General features: G+C 40.4%; 1 protein-coding gene across 1 annotated transcript in view; it reads right to left on the bottom strand.

Annotated features, from left to right (window-relative positions):
• Positions 1-17,170, bottom strand: part of CHRM3 (cholinergic receptor muscarinic 3) — a 292,325-nt gene extending 275,155 nt beyond the window's left edge. Inside the window, exon 1 of the mRNA XM_074925456.1 lies at positions 16,900-17,170. The gene's annotated coding sequence lies outside the window, so the exon portion shown is untranslated. The remainder of the gene's footprint in view (positions 1-16,899) is intronic.
• Between the last annotated feature and the right edge of the window lie 6,072 nt (positions 17,171-23,242).

Raw genomic sequence — 23,242 nt, 5'->3', positions numbered from 1 at the left:
TAACTTCTGCTAAGATTACATGTGAAGGGTTTTGAGTTAGGTGTTTTGGGTTTTTTTGGGGGGAAGGGGGGGTTATATTTTTTTGCTGTGATTTTTGTCAGCAAAGACTTGAATTTGCTTTATGTCTTGAAGTAACTCAACTTTTAATCCTCTCACATTGTTTCCTATATAAACACACAAGAAACTCAGAAGTATAAATCTTTTGTCTTTTAAATAAAACTGTGAAGCCAACAGATTTGATTAATTTTGGGGAGCTCAACCTGAATTACTATTATTCAAGATTTCTTTCTGGCAAAACAGAGACCAAATTGAATCATCTTCTGTCAAACAAATACATTATACTCAACCAGCTAGGAAAAGGTATGTAAATACAGGCTTCAGTTTGAAAGAAAAGCCCATGCACAAAGTTTACAATTGTCATTCAGGCCAAACGGTATCCTCAGAGATAGTAGGGAATTGTGAGTTCAAGCATATATTTCTGACTTCCCAAGAACACATTTAAGTTTGACACTACACTGTTTTCTTTGACAAGCCTTTTTCCAAATGCTTTGAATGATGAACAGGAACAAGCCACACAGAGACTGTCAGTCCTAGCTGTGCTCCTGCCTGTGCTTCACAGACAGCCTGGCTACTCCTGAGGTATCTCCAGGATTTTTGCATTTTATAGTCAAACACTTTCTGGCAAAGCAGCAGTAACTTCAGTTCTCCTGAAAACCCCGGGATAAAGTGTGACATTTGGAGGGCTGCAGTGGGTCTGCAATGGTGACAGCAGGGGGCACAGCTATAGGACAGTCATCTCCCAAGTCACTCACATGCAACTCCTCCCCTCGTGAGACAAAGGCACTGGACCCTCCCATTGAAGATATACCATGTGATATGAAACGAATATGGAGAAATAAAACATCTGACTCACAATTAGGATAGAAAGAGGGATGCTTGCTAAGGAAGAAAGAGGGGATGTAATAGCAAGACTTCATTTCTTGCTCAGGTGGATGCTAGCTGGTTGTACAAGGTGTAGGCATGGCCTGCAAACAATACAAAGCAGAAGAGCTGGATGTTTTGGGGCAGCCTCCAGGGAAATGACCACAATGAGATTCAAAAGAATTTCTCAGAACAAGACCTGTGACACTACCTTGTATGGTGACTGATTGATCTGTTCTAAACTAATGATTTTCCCCTTCTTTTCCAGTGATATTCTTAGAGTGATTAGTTTTATGGATGTGCAGATGTTGAGTTAGCCTGCTTCTAAGCATTCCTGGTCCAAACTCTTCTCCTGAGAACACATTTTTTGCCTGATCGACTCATCTCTTGACCTACAAAGATGTTCCACCCAGCCCTGGGGCTAAAGAGCAAATCTGTCCAGTCCAAAGAAATTTTGTCACTTTGCTTGCTGAGAAAGCAGAACAGCTCTTAAATTATCTTTTCTGTTTCCTTTCCAGTATTCAACCTGACTGCTTTCTACAGTTAAAAGTAATCTCATAGCAGAAACTCTTCCATTCACCCCCAAAGGGGATTAGGACTTCTTAGAAACATTTTTAAAATAAACAGTTTCCTTACTCTGTTTAAACAATGATTGTTTAAGCCATGGAGTCAAAATGACTCAGAGTTGTACTTGTCATCGTACAATATTCAGCATGATCTACAATGTGACCAGACAACAATGACCTGTATTAATCATGGGCCAAAGTATAATTAAGGTAAAATTAATGGACTGTGATGGTCTGGCAATTGCTGTCCTTGTTCTCACCCATTCTGCTGGCTTGCCAGACTACTGTGCTTCTGGTAGAGAAGTGGTCTGCAACTGAGGTCGAGCACAGGAATCCCTTTTGCACAGAGCAGACTCATAAACAGACAAAAAAATGAACTCAATTTGTGTGAGCATACGGAGGAATTCTTTCCACCCTGATTACAGCAACAGCTATTGGGCAGAAGAGCACTGACAAATCTACCTAATTTAAAACTGCCCTGTCACTATGATCAACATGAGCTAGAAAATTGCCTGCTAATGTACTAACCTTGACTGGAAGGGAGAAAACATTTCACTTCTGATCTGCTATGTGATTTAAAATACCATGTCTTTGAATAAAGAAAGTCTATAATCTTCCAGTATCAACCCTAATGCTACTTTTCTTCCCCTGTACAAGAGCTCCCAAAATGCCTTAGTCCAATCACCCATACACAGTAATTTTTTCCTCCAACATACATGATTTGCTTCTCTCCTGACATACTTATGGTTCTGATTGCAGTTCACATTAGTGGTGAAACACCTACTCTACTGACACATAGCAGTATTGACTTAAATTTGTCATTGAAGGATTTTTCAGCAACCCAGCTTGGGGAAATCTTTGACTATATTACAGCCTTATAGTTTACTGAGAAATATACTGCAGCCTCAGAAATAACAAACAGCTCCAAGAAAAAAGCTTTAAGAGATGGCTGGGAAACTGGAAACCCACTTCCAAACTACTTCCTCTTTCCACCCAGAAAAATCATCACTTGGCACACCTCAGTCAACGTCACATAGAATCAACTGTCACAGAAAAAAAAAAGCTAATTTGGCGGGGGGGGGGGGGGGGGGGGGGGGGAAGCTTTTTGTAGAAACAGATTAGCAGCTTCATTTTTCAGAGGGCAAAAAATTGAAACCCTTTCCATAAATGATTCATTAGTAACAACTAGTTTACAAACTCACAAGCATACTGAGATCCAGCTGCATTCCTACCATGATGGCATAATGTTAGGATTATATACAAAGACTTCCAGGAGCCAAAACTGACATTCCTCCCTCATTGAGAGGTGTCGGTGTGAACGCTTACATGTGTCCAAGCCAGGAGTACATGCTAGTAAACTATTTCAACACCACTGACCATTATCTCACATCTGCCATTGCCTTCAGGCTCCCAGTCCCTCCCTATCAGACAACTTGTACTGTCTCATGGAAACTGAAAATATCTATCTAGACTTTGAAGGCATAATGGTAATGCCGAAGTTTTAAAGCACTGCTGCTTTGAATCCATAAATGACAGAAACTTAAACTTCCGCAATTCTTCCCCACTGACTAGAGTTATTATAACCTTTAAACTCTCTTGGGTGGCCAACTTGTCTCTGTGGTCAGATAACTGTCCTCATCTCCTTTCTCTGAATTTTAACTAAACAGAGAAGACTAATAGAAATGGCAAAGGTGAAATCCAACAGCACTAACTCAGTGAAAATTAGACAGTATTGTGTCCATCTGTTCTCTAAGCTAAAGACTTTAAAACTTAAAGTTTTCTGAGGTGGTAATACAACTATTACAGAACTGCAGAGATCTATTGGTCACATCTGAAAAATCAGGTAAGTTCCATTGACTGTAGCTCATTGACTAATTTTTACAGGCTTTGTCAGAAGAATAAACAAATTCCTCAGTCCAGAGTTATTTCTCTCAGGTTTTTGTACTAAAGTTATTATGCAGTAAAGCCACTTTGCAGTATATGAAGTTTTGTTAATTTAAGTTCAACTCATCACAACAATTTTAAGGAACTCCTGAAATACAGGATTGGCAGTCAAAGCTTGTAAATATCAATATGGGAATTCACAACTCAATATTTATGCACTTGCTTTTCCAATATGGAAACTGCAACACTCAACTTACATTTTCAGTAACTTTCATCTCAGAAAGATTAACAAACAACATAGAAGGAACAGAGAAGTGTAGGACAACAAGGGTGTGCAAAAGAAAACCAAAGCAGCTGGTACACTGTCTACATAGTCCCTTTTTATATCATACACACACACACACACCCCAAAAGGCCAAAAATCTTCAACTACAGGTGTTTAAAATTCTCAGGGCTGGCAGAACCTAGGCACATAGGAGGTGTTCCGTGCAAAGCTAAGATGGCTTTAGTGACCTTAGATGACATAACTAAATGCGAGCTAATGGGACATGGTGAATTCATACCCACCCAGACACTAGCCCACATTTCTTTACATTAAGCTCTTAAGGATAAAATGTTGCAATATATCACTTCTACAGCTGTTTGCACACTGTATTGCAGTTACAAAAGGAAAACTAGACTTCCAGTCAAACCTGCACATTCAACTTTCTATCTTCCAGTGACAGTACAGACTCATGAATAACTTCTATAATGGATTTTTTCTTTTCCCTAATCAGAAATTTTAGTTAGCTTTACACGAACATGAATTTAGGTAAAGTTCAGATGATTAACACTCATAACTGGTTTGCTACATGTAGCTATGTAAAGCTTTAACAGTCATTCATCCATTTTAAAGAATTCTGCACTACGTGCTGAAGCCATTTTCACATATTTACATGATATCCCAGTGACAACTATGGTAAGAGCTCAAGTGGACAGTAACATTTCACTAAATCCAGATAGTAAGGATTTAATAGCAAGGTAAAGCCTTGCTGCTAAATAACGCAGTCTAGCAATCTATTAATATCATTGAAACACTGAGTTAAAGCTGTTGAAAGCTGCTTAACTAGTAAGAGTCACTAGATGCTCATCTTTTTATGTATTATTCAGCTTTCAGTCAGCATTCTTTCTGTCCGAATTTTGCTGAAAAGATAAAAAGCCAAAACATCACAAACCCATTAATTAATTTTATTTCTATTACAGCAATATTATATCAAGGTGCTTTCACTTTTACAGGCTGCTTCAGAATATTACTTTCTTAACTTCACAAGCATAATACAATCAGGGTTTAATCTGTAGAACTTCAACTTTATTCCATGTATGCCATTTCACTCAAATTTCCCCAGTGATTCATGTTTATTTCCACACTTGAGATCTATTAACAAGCACAATCAAAACCAAAAATTCCTACCTGAGGCTGTGGATAATAACCTCTATTATGATTTTGTGCTTAATTAGCTGTTTAGTGTTTGCTCCAGTTCCATGATTCTAACAACTAAAAGTCTTAATACATATATGGATCACTGCATCAGAACCAAACTTATAAATAATATACAAACAAGAATGTTTGGAAAAATTATAGAGCTGACCAGCAGAGGAGGAAAACAAAAAACAAAAAAAACCAAACCAAAACAAAAAAAAAAAAAAAAAAAAAAAAAAAAGGAGACCAGAAATTCAGAAGGGAAGTAATAATCCTCAGATGAAGGGTTCTGGCCTGTTTGTTACTCTGAACTAGGATCAGAGGAAGAATATTGCTTAAGCTTATCTTCACAAAATAGCCACACATATTATAGGTTTAATCACATTTAAATTAATATAATTTAACTGCTGCAAATAGTTTGGGGATATTTATTTCAATTTATTTTGCTTAAGTTGATTAGGACAGGCCTTGAAGTACCTTTTGCACACGTACACTCCATGGATTGTTAGCCAAAACAAGACCAGCTGGCCACATATTTCTAGAATTTGCATGTCTATTTCATTTTAACTAGGAGATATCATCTCTGGTAGAAAAAAGTGGGAAGATTTTTTGAACCGCTGTTACTGGAAAGCTCAAAGAAATGTTATAATAGAAAATACACAAGTAAAACTGAACCCAAAAAAAGACATTTTTCATTGTCCAAGCTTAAAAAATGAAAGAAAAGGAAAGTGAAATACAGGCTGAATTGAAATCTCAATTTTCTCTATTCCAAAACAAGAAACCCCAACCTTTAGTTTAGCAGTGCTAGATGTCACCCCCCATCTTTAAGTAAGATAGAAACACAGCCAGATGGTGTATATCACCATCAGTTTTATGAACACGTCTATACTACTTCCTCTTAATGTTTTACTTTTTAGGTTTAACCTTCTGCATGAGCTAGGCAAGCATGATGAATGAAACTTTTCTGCATCTATTCATTGCTCTTAATCATCAATAACCCCAGACACTTCACATCAGTTTGGGGGGTAATGGGAAAGATGTCAGCCCTGAAGTTTTCTAGTATACATGTTCAGGTCAAGCATAATTTACTATCTTAACCATTAGAATAATCAAGTTTCTTACAGAAATGTTTATTTTTAGGACTTCTGTCAAAACCAGTATGGTAACTATCTTGCATTCCCTAAACTGCCAATAATAACCTGAAACTGGCCATGAGTTAGGTGCAAGACTTTCCATGATCCACGCAGACATTAAATTAATAATTTAATACTGTAGATTCAACACAGCTGCCAATGGATCCACAAAGTCTTGTAGTTGTTTGTTTACACTGAGACCAGAAGCAGCAGCATTACCAACTGAAAAACCCTGTGAAAGTTCATCAAAAGTTATTTTTAATACAGTAAAAAATAAATACATAATGCAGGAAAATAGCTGCTAAACCAAAAAAAACCCACACCACCACAGTTTCAAACACATGATTAATTAAAAAAAAAATCTGAGTAACTGAAAGGAACAATCTTGAAATTCAGGTTTTTTGGTATGTCCAACATTAAGATTTGAAAACACTCTCCTTATGACATTGGAACGCCTGATTCCAACTACAATACAGAAAGCAGGATCAAAGTCATGCAAGTCACACATCCACAAAAGGCTACAACACAGGCATTCTTGGTATTCAATTGTTCTTCTCATATAAATTAATATACAATGCAAATAATTTCTTACCCATCCCATCATGTGAGCCATATAAGGGAAATGCTCCCACCTTATAAAAACTAAAGCATAAAGTTTGTTGTTTTGGTTTTTTTTTTTAAAAAAGGAACCTTTGCTCTCCATAACAGAGAAAAAAAACAGTAACAACAATTAAATTTAAGAGAAGCAGAAGCAAAACTGTAATGCTGTTGAGAAATGAATGCATTATTCCTAGAAACAAGCCAACCAACCAACATGTCAAGTGAAATAAATTGATGAGATCTGACACTGAGAAAGATACTGATCACCCATATGACTCACTGCACCATGAAAAGTTTCAAACTGATTTAAAAATGATAAGAAATCTGCATGCTAATATTGGTAAGTTGTTAGGTATTAGACATTAGATACATTAAAAAGTAATTAGTACATTACAAATTGTTTCAGTTGCAATATTTTTTTCTTGGAAACAACATATCTGATCATATTTGTCTTTAAACTTCCATTTTCTTAACTTGCAAATATGACACCAAGTTAGAATTGTGTATGTGTGCTAATGTTGTGGGAAATAAAGTAGGCAAGATGTGGGGTTTTTGTGTATTATTTTCTTTCAAGTGAAGTTCAGTTGAGATCATATCTGCTTTTTTAGGCCTCAACACCTTCAGCTATATCCTGGATCTTAATGCATCTCCTGATCATTGCTGTCAGCCTACAAGAGTTGCATAAACCTCATTCTTCTGTTTCATATATTTAAAAGTTTGATTTTACCATACCCATGATTCCAGAGCTGCTCCTGGAAGTTTACATCAGCAGCAAATTTCCTCATGAGTGCCCTGAAAAATTTCAACATGTAATGCTTCACAAAGGTTCTGCACTCAAAGTACCTGTTTACTGAACCACACTTCTGTATGGCAGATTCAAAATATACTTACTTGAGTGGCTGAGATCCCTACGCTCTTTTTTTTTTAAATCTAATTCATTTTTTCAACCTAATTCAAGAAGGAGTTTAGTACAAATCTATAAAAACTAAATCTATGCTTGCTTAGCATTCCTGAAGAGAAAGTCTTTCCAGAATCATGATTTTCATTTTACAGCTTAACATTGTTATTTGGAAGGAGGCAGGGGAGCAGACTAATATACACTAGTAAGAATCATACTATCTATTAAGCTTCAATATTTTAGTCACAGATGGCAATACATCACACTGAATGCAGAAATGAACATGACAAATGACATTTTTGTTCCCCAAACTGGATGGAAAGGTAAATAGCTTTAAAACTTCTTCGCAGATTGTAAGAATGTGCTTTTAACAATGGACACTTGGATTGTGCTTATGAGAAGCATAGCTCATATAAAATTTGATCTTCAGAATCATAGTAATGAAAATTAGATTTGAATGAATACTTCAATGACATTGTTACCAGTAAAATAAACATCCAATACCTTTGATCACTGGGTAAACATCCGATATCTTTGATCTCTGGGTAAACACCCGATATCTTTGATCTCTGGGTAAACACCCGATACCTTTGATCGTTGGGTATGAATCTATGAAAGTTTTATATCAGAACAAAAAACTCATCAGTTCCCAATGACTTTGGACATTAAAGAGAAACACAAAGAAATAGAATGTCCAAATTCATACAGATTTGTAACTTAAAGTTCTATCCATGAGATCCAGCTCAAGCTGGAAGTGTTCAAGCTAACATGAATGAAGAGGAAAATCCAAAATTTCTAGACAGACTGCAGCAGAAAGTGATCACATCTCAGGCAGTCTTTAAAGACTAACTGAAAGGTTTCTATGTATTAAACCCTCTTCGCCTTTTTTTTTTTTTTTAAATCTCCTACCATTTTTCAAGGATGAACAAACCTACTGCTATTTTTAGAAATCTTTTTTCAATATTGGTTGCACATTTTTGCCTCTTTAGCATTCCCTTTGGCAAACAAATACAGCTTTCATTGAGTTGAGCGAGAATGAAAATTACTGACTCAGTAGTGAACAGTATAAACACCGTCTGCTCCTTCTAAAAAGTACAGTTCATTTCACAAGTATCTGCACCTTCCATGTACTAACTTTCACAAAACTACTTAATTTTTTGAATGGAGATATGGAATGGGAGGAAAAGTAATAGTAATTCATGTTTTTATTTGGAAGTTATTTGGAAGTCTTAGTAGGCATTATGGTTTTTCAGTGAAAGCTGCATGTATGACTGAAAAGGAAAAATCTGACAATCCAAGGCATATATCTATGACTGTCTATCAAATGGAAAAATCAAATGTTGCCTTCAGTTTTGTTGATTTATTCCCTTATCACGCTGCAGTTTAAGCCCAAAGAAGAGGGGAACCAATACATCTGCCTACCATGTCATCACTAGCCAGTAGCTACTGAACAGCAGTTTCCAGAAATGGAGCTACAAATTATTCTCACTGCTTTTCTATTCATATTAGTACCCTTTGCATTGTACAGCAATATTTTAGCAACTATTTTGTACATCACAACCCTTTACCCCTAGAGTTGTAGCCCTGTAAACTTCTCTTCCCAATTTGAAGATTAGCCAATTCAACTGTGCTTCAGTGTAGACCTTTTCCTTTCTTTCAGCAGCACTTGTTCTAAAGTCATTCTTTGTCAGCTTTTTTTATGCTGCATTCAGACACTAGAGATCATATTTTTCTGTCTTCCAAAGAAAATCTATATCCTTCCTCTTACAAGTGAACTTTTCCATCTCTTTCCACAGGAAATCCAAGATAATTTTATACAAAACAGTAACTAGAAAAAGAATATGAAGAAATTTGAAATAAACTACTATCCCCCACCAAGCCTCCTTACTAGATTTAAATCCTCCTGAATTTAACTCAGCAGCTCCAGACCCAAGATGGGACTCCATATTTTCTCTTGTTTTTCAGTCCCCCCTAAGAGACGCTTTGTTAAAGTGACTTTGCTTCTTCTCTGTGTATTGGGAGATGCTTTCTGCAATAGGTATTGTAGAAAGATGTTCACACACGTAAACATTCCAGGCATCATTTGTCTTCCAAGAATCCTGGATATAAAACACACTCAGCATTTCTTCCCTATAGGCTTTTGTAATGCTCTTTTAGCTTTTGTTATAGAATTTTCTTTAAGATCTCCCAGTTAACGAACTGGGATCACTAGGCTAATTAAAGGAACAAGCAATAGATACAACTTGAAGAGAGATTTCAAGCTCTGACTGCTTGAAAATGGCAACTTTGACATTATGCAAAGGGCTCCAGAGGGGTCTCCAAGAAGCGGTGTTCTGACAAGAGAAAACTGTGGATCTGTGGCCTTGGATGCAACTGTATTTTCAATATTTGCCTTCTACCAATTATTACTTGCAAGGTTCATGGTCTGGCCAGGGGAACCAGAGAACGTCTGGTGGGTGGCAAGGGCACTACATATAAGGAAACATACTTTAGTAATATACAGAAAAGTCAGCCTTGTCATCCAGTGAAGCACCATTATGAAGAAGCCACCCACTGCATGAGGGGAAGCAAGAGCCCATACAGTGACCCCTCCTTCCCAGGAACCTGCTACATCCTTCCCAGGATGTCTGGCACAGGCCTGTTCTTCTCTCAGCACCTGGAGTCATGTTGTTCCGTTCTTCTGTCCTTTTCCATCCCCCTTCTTTTCTCTGTCCTGCAAGAGTCACCAGCTCCTGGGATAGTCCTTTCAGACTTCCCTCCTGTAATAGTAGTGCTTATACTCCTCTTTTGACCATACTCTTAATTTCCTTAATTTAGTTTTCTTGTTCTTACCCTTCATCTTTCCTTATGCTCCCTTCTCACAGAGCCTTCTTTCACTGCAGTCAACATCCTCAGAAACGTAGTTCCCCCTAAAAATGTATAAACTTTCACTACCTCAAAATCTATCACAGACAATTATACCAATCATGGACTTGCAGTGTGAGACAGTTACGCTTCATTCCACTGTTCCTCAGGTATTTGGCACTTCCACACCCCTTGTGTCTCCCGATTTGTGTGTGCATATATGGATAACTTCCTTTGTCTGCCTGTTGTAAAAGAAGATGACAAGGTAAAATGCAAATAGCAATCCATTTTGATGAAAGAGAGAAGGATGCTTCAGCTGGTGAAAAAGCAGAGATAAAGCACTACCTAATTCTGACTTCATAAATTTGGATTGTTTGATGTCCAGCTAATCCCGAAACCTACATAGGGTTTTCCCCACACATCCACTGTCAGGGCTGAAGAAGAGCTACCCTTTGAGAGAAGATGCAGCAGTTTATGGTGCAACATCATTGTTAGAGATAAAAATCTGCAGAGTATTCCACAGTGTGATGTACTTGATCTCCGAGGAGACACAGTGTGCTGTAATTATTTTGTTAGAAGCAAGTATGCACCTTTGTACAGCAACTGGAGATGATTAATAAAAAGACAAGTCTGAAAACTTTCAAGTTCTGTTCTTCCGTGACAGTTTTGAGTGTCTGCATTACTCCCCTTCTTTTAAAAAGAAAGTTCCTTAATCCTTTGAATATTTCTTACTATTGTGCTTATTACATATTGAGAGTGCAATCTCCTACTAATTGTCTGCAGTGAAGTTCGAAAGGATTTGTTGCTATAGCAATACTTCGTGTTGATTCAGAAATTAATGATAAAAGAAGTGGCAATTAGTACTATTAATTTTTACTAGAGAAACATGTGAGTGCTAAAAGGCTTGTGGCCAAAAAAAGCAGTAAAATTTTGCATAGGTGACCAATATAGAGCTTGCAGCTATAAACCCAAGTATAATGGATATTTCATGCTTCAGTACATGCAGCATGAATGTTGCTGCTTTAATACTCCAAGATGGACCCAGGAAGTCCTACGAGAGCACTGGAATGTGTCTCCTTTCATACACAATGGCACCCTGTGGGACAAGCCCCTTTACATTAGTATAAGGGAATTGAATAATTTCCCCACAGATTTCACACTGTTCTTTCAAGTGTTTTGCAGAGACCTTTCTGTTACAGTTTTAGTGAATGCAAGTGTGTTGCTTCAAGATAATGACCTGCCTGCTCTCATTCCTGAGTAATAGCCACGAAGGCGATAAGTGTTATCCATGTCATAAGAAACCAAAAGTAGTAACCAATATTCCACACTAAGACTTCTATTATCTCAACAAATTATTTGGTTTTGTTGCAGCCCAGTACCTTCTATTAAGCATTTAAGGTTTTAGAGAGAATTGTCTCTTTTTTTTTTTTTTTTTAGTCTTGAGTTGCTATTTCAATCCCATAAAGGATAGTGTGTCTCTACATAACTGTAATACAAGGCTGAAGGAAGTGAAATGCTTTGCTGCTTCAGTCTATATGTAGTAAGATTTTTTTTTTTAAAGTATGATTTGACAGCCTTAATAATGTATTTTCTGCTACTAGAAACCCACATAATTACCGAACTCAATAAAATTTACTTATTTCATAATGAAATTATAGAGTTGTAGGCTAGTGGCAGATTACCCTCAGAGCTATTTTATAAATCCTTGTGGATGATAGATAACTTTTTTTTCCCTTCAGAACTATCAGGCTTATTTCCTTTAGATGCCACAGATGATACCTCAGAGCTCCATGCAGGAACGTTGGGAAGATTTCTCAAAAACCATTAACACTAGATGCTGAAGGGGCCTTCTCCTGCTTCGGAGGACAGACAGAAATAAGAGTGCTGCAGAACAATGCATGTTGTCATGATTCTATAGACTTCACATGGAAAAAGGTCCCTTTACACCTCACATGAAGCTCTAACACCCACAAAGCGCCCTTGGCACCCGGCTCCAGTACATCTAATGCTGTTAAGTAAGGTAGTAATGGACAGAACAGTACGCATGAACACAGCCAGAACTAAGCAGACAAACAACATTGCCCATAACACTTTAGCCAACCACAGGCTTTGGGATAAGATCATTTTCTTTAACAGAAGTAAGGCACATCAACAGAGACATGTCCTAGAAACTCCAAGAATTTTTTTTAATCCTGTCTGCCCCCAAATTTCTCAGTCCTCTGTGAATTTATAAATGAGAGGGAAATCTCTGACTTCTTGTATTATAAGCTTTTGTATGTCACGATTAATCTTTTTTCAGGGCAATATACTGGGAACGCGCAAGCACAGATTATCGTCTACACACAGTGAGAGATTATCCTTACATGTCATCACACTGCCTTCTCACTCAGAGGGGGAAAGAAGAAAAAAAACAATCAGATATATTCATTATAAAGCACAATTCCATCAACAGTTGAATGTAACTGGACAATCCTGAATCCCCCAATCACATTCACTACACTGACAAGGACTCACTACATACTAGCAGAGCAGCCACAACCTCTTGGAGATCAGTACCAGGCATAATGCTGACAACAGGGACCGGACAGATTATCAGATGGTTGGTGTGCATGGAGCTCTGTAACACTATGGCTACGCTACTGTACTGCACCTGACTAAATGAACAAAAGCCTAAATTTGCTTGCTGGAAAGATTTCTAAATTAAACAGAGCTTTGTTTACTCCAACTTAAGAACAAAAGCACAGAAAACAGAGGAGGAAAGGTAATGGCATTGACAAGTGGTTGCATTTTCGAATCATATCCAGGAAAACATTTTCCCATAATCCATACTGTAGCTGTATTATTAAATATTTCTCTGTAACTATATCCATCAAGATTAATTTACAGAAGTATCAAACTGCCTCTAGCTCTCATTTCAGCAACAGAATATTTATCATTTGTAGTATAAATTACATCTTTTGTTTTTCCAAAAATCTTCCAACCGTAGAAAAGACCTTGCCTTCAGTTTGCGAACATCTGATGAAGAAATCGACTTAAGTCTACCTTCCTTTACACTAATTGATGCCTCCAGCATGAAACCACATACTTGGACTACGCGAGAGGGTTAATCTTCCATCCTCTCCTACTTTACACACAGTAATGTCAACAATTTGTATTCAGAATGGCTTTTTTTCCTTGCCCTCACTGAACCTCCAAGCCAGGCTTGCATGCAGAAGGTTGTGTTCTGATAGCACTCAACCAAGGCACAAGGAGTAGAAAGCATCACAGCATGCTCTTATCCTCTTGTAAAACAAACATAAGAGAAAAAACTCCTGTGTGTGAAGTCCCAATCTAAATGCCAGGTTTATACTAAATTCATTTATTCTGTTTTGCACCCCAACACCATCAGGAACATAGCACAGCTTATATTCTACAACACTTTGTTGGATGGACTAAGAGGCAGTCTGTGCATCTAGAGGTATAGTTGATATACACTCTCTCAGCATCTCTGACAGTTTCACACATTACAGCAGCTGTGCAGTCTAATAGAACTGATGTTCTTTTATTGAAGAATGAAGTCATGGAGGATGTAGCAACATTGTTGAATGAATTTGCAAAACAGATTACTTTTGGTATTACCAGGCTCTTTCTTTTCATTCCAAGCTTACAGCTACATTTAAACTTCTGTTACATATTCACAAACTAAGATACTTAAATATAGCTGAGGATACTGATAGAGATGGCACTGCAGATCCTCCCCCACATATTCTTATCCATACTGCTCCTTATTTTAAAGCCTAATTATGTCTTCACTAAATGAAAAGCTGCCACTACAGTAAGGGATACTAATAATATTAGTAAACTGTTCTATCATATTATGTACTAAACTCTGCAACTATGCATTTACATACACTAAGCAGATCTTTCATTGCTTTCCAATATCTCACAGATACTTTGTCTCATCCTCAGAGCACCAGGTCTTCGGCAAGCAAGCCATAATAGAATAATGGACAAAGTTAATTAAGGTCATCCAGATGACTTCAAACTTTCTTCTAGTGTCAAGCACCTTTTGCCCCCCTTCCCCTTCCTTTTTGAGTCATATAACACTGCGTAAGCACAGTAATTGCTGTCACAAAGTACACATTTAGGCTGTCTGCTAAAATCCAGACTGAGGGAGGAGTGAAGGTATGAACATAAGATCCATAATGTTGTAGTATTTACGTAGCAGAAATTCCCACCTCAGTCATCACAAGATTTTTCTTTTACATTTCAGGATTTGAGCCTAAAAACATTCATAGCACTAAGATGAAAATCCAAATACTAATGCAAGAAAGGGAGGTTGGATAAAGTAGTAGCTATAGCTTGAGAATGAAGAGTATCTTAAGTGTGACAATGTTTCAGACCAGGTTACAAATTAATCAAGATATTTTAATCCTTACATCCCTAGAACTGTAATTTAAGACACCATTGATGGAGCACTGTGTCTGTGATGTTTCATATGGTCATGATTGGTTTTCACCATGAAAAACCTTCTCAGACTGCTACTCTAAAATATATTGATAGGCTGTTGGATGCAGACTATATTACAATAGTACAAGCAATATGAAGTTTAAACTTCCTTTAGTAACAGAAATAAAAATGGATTGCACTTTACCATATACAGATATATGATACAAAATATGCAATCGGCTGCCTTCAGTAAGTTACTCTTCATCTACTTTAAAATTACATGAATTCACATCTCGCAAGTTTCTGTAATAAATTAGGTTCTATTTCTTTTGAATGAAATGTGAAAGGATACAAAACTGAATTTCTGGGTTTGGTGGTAGAGTGAAGCTGGTAGAAGAAAAGAAGAAAACTTGCAACCTGTTTTGATATAGCTGGCAGCAAGTCAGATGAATTTCATACTGGATTATTCCTGGAGTATTTCATTGCTTTACTACTAAAATCTAGCAAAACTGCTACATCCAAAATAGTCCAAGAGAATGGTGTTCAGTGTTTCAGTTCAAGTCAACTGATTCTTCTTCCCTAAAGCTGAAGTTACCCTGTTAACACGCAGACAGCATTGAAGCAAAACCACATTACTTTGAATGAGATTCAGGACTCGAAACTAATCTTCATAATGCTCTACAGAGCAATAATGTACATGTAAAAGCTTCTAGTAATAACAGAACTACTAAAAAATAAAGGAAATAATAATAATAATAATAAAAGAGGAAAACAGGAAAACTTTTTAGGACACACAATATCAGAAAACCCTGCAATACTTCTTCCTTGCCACGGAGAATTGCTACCGTACAAGTGACCGGCTCGCTTCTAAGCCGAGGCACATTTCTGAAAAGCCACCGAACCGGGCTTCCCTTCTGGGAAAAGCAGCGTTACCTACTGCAGTCCTGATCCAACACAAGGAAGCAAACCAAACACTGTCAGATTAAATATACAGAAGCAGATTAAATAAAACTCAATATATCATTCACTGGCTTTGAGGTGTATACATATGTAAACAAAAAAAGTATGAACATTTCAGTTAGTGTCAGGTGTAAATAGAGGAAAATATATTGCTAGGGCAAAAACATCCTCAAGACACGTCCCGGCTTCTGTTTGCCTTTTTTTAAAGTTTCTTGATGCGTGTCAGCAATATTGAAGTTAGAGTTCTTCTGTCTGTGACTATTTCTATATATGGTCAGCACAGATATTTGCTGGGATTTGCGTTTTTCCAAAAGTAGTCCCAGACAATCAGAAGCCTGTTAATCGGTAAGAAAACCCACACGAGCAGATCCATAGCCCTGCACACATGAGCCCGTGTGGGTTTCTCTGCCCTGAGACTCCCACAGCGACTGGAATAGAGGTAGCTCTGGTTTTAAGTAAATACTTGGGCTCTGCTTCAGATAATCCTGTGGGTGCGTCGGCAGCGCACACCCGGCCCACCGATGCCCTCCCAAACTCCAGCTGCACGACAGCCCGCTCTCCGGTACGCAGCCCCGAGGAACCCGCTTCTCTGGAAGGGGAGAGACACCGCGCACAGTGCGCGGGGACGCCGCGGGGGCACCGACCGGCCGGGCGGGGGCCGCAAAACCGCTCCGCACTCCCGCACTGCCCCAGCGGGACAAGCCCGGCGGCCGGCGGCACGTCCAGCCGCGCTCCGGGGCTCCCGGTGCGAGCCGCCGCAGGACGGGACGCCCGCGGTCCCCGCTCCCACCGGCCGCGCCGGAGTGGGGAGCCCAGGGGAGAGCACGGCGGGGCGGCCAGCGCCTCGCCCCGCTCTTCAAGGGGCGCGGCGGCCCTCGGGAGCGGCCGTTCCTCAGAGCCCCGCGGGGAGGGGAGCAGCCCCGCCGCGGTCCGCGGAGCCCCCCGGCGGCCGCCGCCGCTCCCGCCGCCCCAGGCGCTGCCCCCCACCCCAGGTGGACGGGGAGCAGCAGGCAGGGGGGCCAGCGGCTGCTCAAGCGGCCCCGCCGCAGGGACCGTCCCCCAAACTTTCCCCGCGGGGAGCCCCGCCGCGCTGCCGGCCCGAGCAGCCGCGCACGCCGCTCCCCGCCACCGGCAGCCCCGCGCGCGAGAGAGGAAAACGGAACAAAAGCCCCCCAGACCCTCCCGAACCGCCGCTCCTCTTCCTACCTGCCCGGTCCCCGGCGACCTCGCGCCGCCCGCTCCGCGCCGCGCCGAGCGCTCCCCGCGGCGCCCAGGTGGCGTTAGGAGCGCGCTTCCCACGGGCGGCGCGCCCCCGGCGGCCGGCACATCCCCCGCCGGGCGCCGCCGGGAGGAGGGCGCTCCGCACCCACCCGCGCCGCCGCCGTCGCCGCACCTGTGCCCGGGCAGCGGCACCGCCTCCTTCAGTCTTGCCCCCCGGGTGGGCGGGGGCGCGCCGGGACCCCTCGCCCCGCGCCCGCCGCCGCCCTCCCCATGCAGCCGCCGCACGAGGGACACCCCGCCGCCGCCGCCCGCCGCGCCGCGCCGCTCATTGGCCCGCCCGCCGCTGACCTCACGGGGCGCAGCCCCGCGCCGCCCCGCCCGCCGCCCCCCGCCCGGCCCGGCCCCAGCCGGAGCCCCGGGGCCGCCCCGCGGGGAGCCCGGCGCGGCGGCGGGGCGGGCGGGCGCGGCCACCGGGCGGCACCTCCGGGGCGCGGTGCCCGGCGGCCCGCAGCGTCCCTGAGTCGGTGGGACGCTGCGGGAGGGCGAGCGGGGGTCCGCCCGTGGCCACCGCCTCGGGGTGCGCGGGGGTCAAAACAGGGGTTTGCAAAATCCACCCCCTGCCCTTGCAAACTGCCTGCGAAGTAGAAAGGACTCACAGAAAATGAGATCAGGTGGGGAAGTCTTCCATTCGTCTGCGATGGTTTCTCCTCTCCTTTTTTTTTTTTTTTTTTTGTTATCTGTTTTTACTGGGTTTAATTGAGACATATGAGCAGCTACTGCTTGAAGAGTCTGGTCCTGTTTGTGGAAAGTAAATAATTTTCCGTTGTATATTAAATGTCCCTCTTAATAGGGCAGGTAACATCAACCAAGTTAAGTATCATCGTATAGCTCCCTAATGTATATTAATATGGTATTGATTCATTACTAGCAGTCTCTCAAAAGACCTGCTTAAAATATTCTCCCCTTTCAGCTAATCAGGGTATGTTACAAACTCACAGCCAAATAACGCATTAATGTATGCTTATGCACCATTAAAACATGCTGAAACAGAAGAACGTAGGAAATCTTTCGTATTTTGAAAGACCCTGTACATGTACACGATAAACATCAGTCTGAGGTCTCAGACTTCCATGTTTCTTATGTTGTAAAAGATTAACAAATTTAGCTTGAAATCATTCAGCATGGAGAAAGTTGAGAATTCAGCACTTGTTTTTGCAGTCCGCATTGCTTGCCGTGAAGTTGTTCTGGCATAAGGGAGCAGGGTGTGTTCTGTTTGCCTGCTGGTGTATTTCTTGGTTACATGCAAGAGAAAAGTTTACCAACTGGTGCTCTGGAAAATATAAACAAACCTGCAGTGTATACTTTGGAGGGTTCTAATTCTCTATTAATTTAATAACTAGTATTATTTCAATTATCTACTACCGCCAGAAAAAATAAAAGATAAAAATTTAAAAACTTGGGGTCCATCTTGCACCTTCTGCATTCGGTGAGGAACGATTGTGCGAGGACCCCTCCTCTGCTGCCCGCAGGCAGCCAGCCCTGGGTGGTGGGACTCCTCTGGCCCCGGGGCGCTGCACCAGTGCCACACTGGGAACCAGCATCCCCCATGCCAAGGGCTGCGCCCCACACCCTGGCGCCAGGATTTTCACAGAACATGCCGCAGAATCCTTAGTGACAAGCAGTCGTGACCAAAGCCTGTGAAAGAACATAAAAAATTTTCAACACTTAAAAAAAAAATTATCAAGCTGCTGTTTTTCAATGAATTCAATGAGGAATTCATAACGCTCTAAAAAATACCTGTGGGATGAAAAGGCAAAAAAAAATTCTTACACATGAAGAAATCAAGACTTTCCGGTGTGCAAAGATTCTTCTGTTCTTGAGCTCTGCATATGTTTGCTTTACTGCCCATCGATGCTTTTCCTTTTACCTTGCATCTAAAAATAGTGTCAGAACTAACGCTATACACTAGGCTGGGGTTTCAGAGCAGCTGAGAGTCTCTGTGACGGTGTTGTCTCAGGTGACCCTTCAGGGCGTGCTTGTCCTTGGAGTTCTGCACCTCCGCTGCCAAGGGCTCAGCACTCCAGCATGTCAGAGATGAGGTCACAGTGTGCACCCCTGCTTTTTAAGATTATATTAGAAGTAGTGTATTTCTTTTTATGCCACTAAAGCTGTAGTTGAAGAAAAAGTCTGTATCATTTGACCGTCTTTTCCCCTTTGTCTCTTTCATTAGCTGTTATATTTGCTTAAGGGCTTCCCAGTTGTGAGCACACAAAACATAGTTAAGATGACCTCAGGCTGAAGTGGATAATATATGAACACATGGACCATTCATATGGGGTGAAAAAATATCCTGAATGGTAAATCACAGTATGGTCAGACCAGGGTCAAAAAGTACATAGCTTTGTATCTACCATAACCTCATTAATTTCTGAGGCTGTGGCAGAAATCATCTATGTATATAATGCAGAATGTATTTTAGAAAATACATTTTTTTAAGATTCAAAGCAAGCTGAGATCAGCTTGGCTTTGAATTTTCCTTGCTTTAAGATGCATATCAATACTTTATAAATCAGGACCCAGTTGCCTAGTACAACTGTGTGCCATAAATATATTTAACCTTGAGTCATGCAAAATGGGCCTTTAAAGCAAGCGTATACACATTAAAATCAATGATCCTGGAAAACGCATATTGGATAGTGTCTTGTATAAAGAAGTGTCAAGACAGTCAAGGAACTGTTTAGGAAGCCTAAGGTAGGGGAATAAATTTTGCAGTGACACTGCTAAATAATACCCTTTATGGAAAAAATCTATTGACTTTAACAAGAACTTTGGCTGAGCAGAGACCAGAGGTTCAAACCTGCATAGTAGGTATAATATGGGTCTTTACAATGCATTGTTAAGAAGGAACAGAGGCGAAGATTAATTGGAAGACTGTTGTTTTGTTGACTTTTTTTTTTTTTTTTTTTTTTTACTAGGAAACATTACTTAATTATCTTTCAAGAGATATCTGCAGGAAAAAGAAGCAAATGCGGTATCAGAGGTTGCACATCTCTCAATGTCTTGATTTATTTCTCCTCTCACTGAAAAACATAGAACTTCACTGTGGTGTGGGACGCCCTGAAGGATTAAGATCAAGTCACCATGAGCGTGCCAGCCCTTGCAGAGAACAGCGCTGCAAGAAAGGTGGAGATGTACAAGTGAGTACCATGCAGTTGTACGACCAGACAAGCTGATGCACAACACACTTTTTCTTGAGGACCACTGAATTTACATTCTTGTCTTTGTTGATGCTAATCCTGCATCTTTGGCCTCCTGCACTTCTTGTGCCTGTGTGCGTGCCACTGCTGTTCCCAGAGTCTGTGCAGTCATCGTCTGGATGCTCTGCGATTGTGTATTTGCAGCTGAGATCCAAATGAGCTCATTAAGAAATCAGCTCAGTCATCTCTGTTGAGCACTCCTTGAAGTTATCCTTGAAGGGAACACCACTTCCTCGTCTGTGGCATCATCCATCACACGCAATCAGGAATCACATAGTTTCATGCAGACAATTCAGATGATTAAGATCATCTTTTACTTTTTGCTTCCTCTCTTTTTACTCCTCTGGAACAGTAGAACCTCATGTCTGTAATAGTTAGGAACTTCTAATTTTAAGCCTCAATTTATTTCTGAATACTTTATACCCATCTGTCTTGCCTGACAATACTGGTCTTGACTTGATCTAGCTCACCGTTTTCCTGTGTTTTAAGATCTTTATAATGCCCCCTCAATGATTTTGCTAGGCTAAACCTGTGCTCTCTTAGTCTTATTTTATAACATGGGTCCTCCTCTCTTCTGCTTATCCAAGCTGTATTTGTGTATCATTTTTATTTTTGAGTTGACTTTCCTTCAATGTGGGTGAAATTATATACCAGTTTTAGAGAAGGTACTAAATATGACCGGTTAGACAGAGCTCAGAAGTGGTAAGAGGGCCCTGGATTGTAAACTGGTGTTCACCTTGCCGTTCTCACTGCTCCATCACATTGCTGCCTAGTAGTTACCCACTGACCAAATAGTACCAACAGGTATTTTTTTTGCTTCTTTGTTTCCAGGTGATAACACGCAGCGCATGACAGAAATGCCTGTATTTAGCTCCTACGTCTATTATCCTATTTCACCTCACTGTACTTCTCACTTTTTGACTTACTGTGACCTTATGTTCATTTTTTTTTTTTTTTTATCTGATCACCAGATACTCACTGGTCATCATTGGCAGTGCCTCTGAACATCATCTCACCAACAGTCTCAGCTGGTAGACCCCTCCCTTTGGCCAAGGCTGAGCAACTGCTAGTCACTGAGGAATTTCACCAGCAGTATGTATCTAGCCCACTGGTTTGTCAGCACAACACACCCCATTGTCTCCCCTTTGGCCTCTGCCTTACTGTATTGACATTCTTGTACTAATCCTCATCCTCTTCAGCTTCACTAACAATTCCCCATGTGTCACTGTGCCAAAAGCTTTACTGAGCTCCAAACAGATCAAGTCTGCGGAATTACCCTTGTCAAGAAAATTATTTATCCTGTCTAAAAAAAAGGGATCAAGTTAGCCTGGCACAATCTACTCAAGCTGCATTTTATCTGGTCTTCCATCGTGTAAACCACACACCACTCCATAAAGTCAGGTGAGCCTTGTGGTACAAGCAAAATCAAAATTGTGTTAATGGCTGATGATCAAGGTTGCACTAGAGCCAACCACTAAGCACATCTGAAAAAATGAGACAGAATTTTTGGAGTTTTCTACTGTTTAATACCTCTAAAGAACACGATCACATTCATGTTTCATGACAGTTTCAGAGAATGTCCAATGAGGATGGCAGTGGTTCACAATTTTCTAAACTGATCAATTATTTCAAACGTCATTAGATATAACATCTGACTGTTTGTGAGAAAAACATATAGAAGCAGACAAGTGTGTTTCAGATGGAGCCTTGTCTACATAAAACTGGTCTAGTCAAGACTGAAATTCAAGTTATTGGTCTATTATTTGGTAACATAATAATTTGATTTTTATAACACTTTGATTTCACATAAGGGGGAACACTACCAAAACAATTAATTAATGCTTTCAAGACCTTTGTGAGCTTAAAGTCATTATTCCTAAATTTTTAAATGGATTCAACAGCGATAGCAGATCTAACAATGAGGTAAGTAGAAATGAAGTTGTCTTTCTTAATGTAATACAATAAAAACATATATACAGTGCTTTCCTTCTTTGCTGCCTGTTAATGCCCATCAGAAGTATAAATTGAGTGTATACTCCCTGTAACAGCGGTTCTTCCCTTTTAAAAACAGGTTTTCCATAGCTCATTTTCAGCGTCAATGATTTCTCATATGCTTTTACCTTGCTTCCACCTCTTTCTGTGCTGAGAGGACAGACTCCTAAGAATGTCTCAGCTCAGCCTGGGTGGGACATGCTGCACAGAACAGGTGAGGGGAAACTTCATGAGGAGAGACTCCAATGAGCTTGAAGGGGCAGTTGGGCTGCAGAGCTGGAAGGATGGAAATCTGTGGCAGCCCATGTGTCCCTTGCCCACACAGAGGGACCCACAAGAATTGTTGTCCTCAAGCATGCTATGTTGCCAAAACACAACCAACATAGGGACTCACTCTGCATGGAGACAACAGTTTCATGACAGTATCTAGTCTTTCTTTTCCTTTTTTATGTGGGTTATTTTTTTCTTCCTCTACTTTTTTATTTTGCATGACAGTTTTACACTACTCTTCATTTCTCAAAGTACAGAAATTCTGTCAAGTGGACCTTTTTCTCATAATGAGACCCATATCCTGACAGAGACATTAGCTCCTGTCCATAATCATTGTTCAGGGTCAAAAGAAGAAATGAAGAAAAAATAGCAGAGTGAAGAGGAGGATTGTTGAAGTCTTTCTTGTGGAAAGGTGTTCTGGCTGTTTTACACAGCAACTAGAAGCATTTTGTATTTATGGTGTAGGAAGGTTTTGCAATCAAAGTAGTCAGAAACTGGAAAGACATTTAGGTAGGTACACTTGTCAAGGGGCCAAACTTCCATATACTCTCAGGGAGTATGATCCAGAATGTATTCAGTACATATAAATATTTTAAGTTAGGTGAGGAAACCAAAAATATTTTTGTATTTGTTAATTGCCTTAAAGACAAAATAAAATTTGTGAAATACTAGCAGCCATGAGAACTATTTTAACTTCTAGGCAAATTTTCAGTTACTAAAAGACATAATAAGGGATATATCAGCTCCCCTAGACTGCATAGAATGACAAAGCACACAAAATAAAGAAGACAAGTTTAACGAGGTAGGAA

This window comes from Athene noctua, chromosome 1 (genome assembly GCF_965140245.1).
Source record: "Athene noctua chromosome 1, bAthNoc1.hap1.1, whole genome shotgun sequence".
Lineage (NCBI taxonomy): Eukaryota > Metazoa > Chordata > Aves > Strigiformes > Strigidae > Athene > Athene noctua.
This window is presented reverse-complemented; position numbering and strand designations above follow the sequence as displayed.